At 57.5% G+C, this 3,464-nt stretch overlaps 1 protein-coding gene across 1 annotated transcript in view; it reads left to right on the plus strand.

The window, feature by feature from the left end:
• cacnb4a (calcium channel, voltage-dependent, beta 4a subunit) overlaps positions 1-3,464 on the plus strand; it is a 57,304-nt gene that overhangs the window by 1,392 nt on the left and 52,448 nt on the right. The window lies entirely within an intron of this gene.

Genomic DNA, 3,464 nt, shown 5'->3' on the forward strand with positions numbered 1-3,464 from the left:
TCTTGTTTCTCTTGGTTCTCTGTAGATTCTCTTGGTTCTCTGTAGGTTCTCTTGGTTCTCTGTAGGTTCTCTTGGTCCTCTGTAGGTTATCTTGGTTCTCTGTGGGTTTTCTTGGTTCTCTGTAGGTTCTCTGTAGGTTCTCTTGGTTCTCTGTAGGTTCTCTGCACAGTTCTCTGTAGCTTCTCTGTACGGTTCTCTGTCTGGCTTTGTATGATGCCACTGAAGGAGAACAGGCAGAGGAACCATTCCTTCCTTCATTCCATATCATTGAACATCCACTGATCTGGACATCCAGGGCTCTCTCTCAACCATCTACCATGCCTGTGGATGACTGATTAGCCAGTAAACGTTGTAACTCTGCTGTGTGTGTGTGTTTAGCCAGCAGAGCCCTAGCCTTCCCTTTAAGGTTGTGATTGCTTAATGTATCCTTCTGTAAGCCCCTTGGAACAGAGAGCTGCAAACATTTTGTCTCATTTAAAAGGAAAGCGTCTCACCATTTTCCTTCTCTCGCTCTGTTGTTTTCTCCTCTCACTCTCTTTCTATCCGAGGGAAACGTGTAGTAAAGACAACACACACATAGGAACGCAGACGATCAGAGAACCTTGAGGTCTAAAACTGAGCAATGCCGCAGTCCTATCAGTGTATGGAGATAGTGTCTGTCGACCTACGCAGAGCTAAAATAGGTCTTCATAAACATAACCATTATCCTTCATTGCTATGGAGCAACCCAGCTTTACGTTGACGTGTGATGGGCATCAGTAAGAGAACCCTGTGTTGGGGCTTGGTGGGGAGTGTAGGGAGGGAAAGGGGAGTATAGATTCACACTGAGCAGGGATCTAACAGGCCTTTTTACACTCTCGCTCCATCTGTCTTCCTGTACACTGAAATGACACTGTTATTACACTACTATTATACGGTCATGAACCTTCTATATTCCTGTATGTTCTGCTTACGTGGGGCTCAAGATCTTCAAGATCTGTCCAAGCCTATTTGTTTACACCATCTGTTCTGTGAGAGGACGTCTTGTTGTTACTTCTCCAAGGCATCTCTGCTCCAGAATAGCTCCTATATTCCTGTAGACTGTTGTTATTAGTGCTTATCACAGGTCTGTAGGTGTCAATGGCTGCCGTTTTCGGAAGTGAGACGATAGATGATACAGAGTGAATTGTTTTGAAGATGCAAAGAGATACAACCACATTCTGGACTTTATCAGTGCATCTGCCAGCTTCGCTTTTCTCCCCAGAAAGGGTGGTAAAAATCGGACCCCTCTGCGTGGGCATCGACTGTAGTGCAATGTTGTGCCACCGGCCAGGGCCAGCCAGGGTCGGAGATGCCAATGTCATTTTTCATTTGAAGAGGAAACAGTTCCAGGATTTTGTTTGCTGGAGTGTGTTCAAGCCAAGCACTGCAGCTCCGTTCGGAAATGCGTCAAATATGGTGACACACTGGCTGATGGATGAATCAGACTTCCCCCCCTCACTCAGCAAGCTGTTAGAGCTGCTATAGGAGCAATCATCACACGGGGAAAACACATTTCCCAAAACGTACATTTCCATTTAAAGATGGAATCCACAGTAGGGGAAACAGCGCCACTGACCGCCCCTCAAACATTGTTATTGTTTTGTAGACGAAGCAGAGGTGGGAGTGCTGGGGGAGGTGGGAGTGCTGGGGGAGGTGTGTGAGTTTGGGGAGGTGGGAGTTGCTGGGGGAGGTGGGGGTGCTGGGGGAGGTGGGAGGTGCTGGCGGGAGGTGGGAGTGCTGGGGAGGTGGGAGAGGTGCTGAGGGAGGTGGAAGTGCTGGGGGAGGTGGAAGTGCTGGGGAGGTGGGAGTGCTGGGGAGGTGGGGAGTGCTGGGGGAGGTGGGAGTGCTGGGGGAGGTGGGAGTGCTGGGGAGGTGGGAGTGGCTGGGGGAGGTGGGAGTTGTTGGGGGGAGGTGGGAGTGCTGGGGAGGTTGGGAGTGCTGGGGGGGTGGGAGTGCTGGGGTGGTTGGGAGTGCTGGGGAGGTTGGGAAGGCTGGGGGGAGGTTGGGAGTGCTGGGGAGGTTGGGGAGTGGCTGGGGAGGTTGGGAGTGCTGGGGGAGGTGGAGTGCTGGGGAGGTTTGGGAGTGCTGGGGGAGGTGGGGGAGTGACTGGAGGAGGTTGGGAGTGCTGGGGCAAGTGCGGGGTGCTGGGGAGGTTGGGAGTGCGGGGGAGGTGGGAGTGCTGGGGGAGGTGGGAGTGCTGGGAGGTTGGGAGTGCTGGGGAGGTGGAGTGCTGGGGTGGTTGGGAGTGGCTGGGGAGGTTGGGAGTGCTGGGGGAGGTGGGAGTGCTGGGGAGGTTTGGGAATGCTGGGAAGGTGAGTGCTGGGGAGGTGGGAGCTGCTGGAGGAGGTTGGGAGTGCTGGGGCAGGTGCGAGGTGCTGGGGTTGGAGTGCTGGGGGAGGTGGGATGCTGGGGGAGGTTGGGAGTGCTGGGGAGTGGGAGTGCTGGGGGAGGTTGGGAGTGCTGGGGGAGGTTGGGAAGTGCTGGGAGGTTGGGAGTGCTGAGTAGGTTGGGAGTGCTGGGGGAGGTTGGGAGTGCTTGGGGGAGGTGGAGTGCTGGTAGGTTGGGAGTGCTGGGGGAGGTGGAGTGCTGGGGGAAGGTTGGGAGTGCTGAGTAGGTTGGGAGTGCGTGGGGAGGTGGGAGTGCTGGGGGAGGTGGAAGTGCTGGGGGAGGTTGGGAGTGCTGGGGGAGGTTGGGAGTGCTGAGTAGGTTGGGAGTGCTGGGGGAGGTGGAAGTGCTGGGGGAGTTGGGAGTGCTGGGGGAGGTTGGAGTGCTGAGTAGGTTGGGAGTGCTGGGGGAGGTGGGAGTGCTGGGGGAGGTGGGAGTGCTGGGGGAGGTTGGAGTGCTGCGGGGAGGTGGGAGTGCTGGGGAGATGGGAGTTGCTGGGGAGGTTGGGAGTGCTGGGGAGGTTGGGAGTGCTGGGGAAGGTTGGGAGTGCTGGGGAGGTGGGGAGTGCTGAGGGAGGTGTGGGAGTGCTGGGGAGGTTGGGAGTGCTGGGGGAGTGGAGTGCTGGGGGGAGGCTGGGGTGCTGGGGGAGGTGGAGTGCTGGGGAGGTGGGAGTGCTGGGGAGGTGGAGTGGCTGGGGGAGGTGGGAGTGTTGGGGAGGTTGGGAGTGCTGGGCGAGGTTTGGGAGTGCTGGGGGAGGTGGGAGTGCTGGGGGTGTGGGAGTGCTGGGGAGGTGGGCATGGCTGGGGAGGTTGGATGAGTGGCTGGAGGTTGGGAAGTGCTGGGGGAGGGTGTGGGGAGTGCCTGGGGAGGTGCGAGTGCTGGGAGGTGGGAGTGCTGGAGTAGTGTGGAGGTTTCGGGAGTGCTGGGGCAGGTGCGGAGTGGCTGGGGAGGTTGGGAGTGGCTGGGGAGCAGGTGGAGTGCTGGGGGAGGTGGGAGTGCTGGGTGGAGGGTGGGGAGTGCTGGGAGGTTGGGCGTCTGGGAGTGGGCTGGGGGAGGTT

Source organism: Salvelinus sp. IW2-2015, linkage group LG36, assembly GCF_002910315.2.
Source record: "Salvelinus sp. IW2-2015 linkage group LG36, ASM291031v2, whole genome shotgun sequence".
NCBI lineage: Eukaryota > Metazoa > Chordata > Actinopteri > Salmoniformes > Salmonidae > Salvelinus > Salvelinus sp. IW2-2015.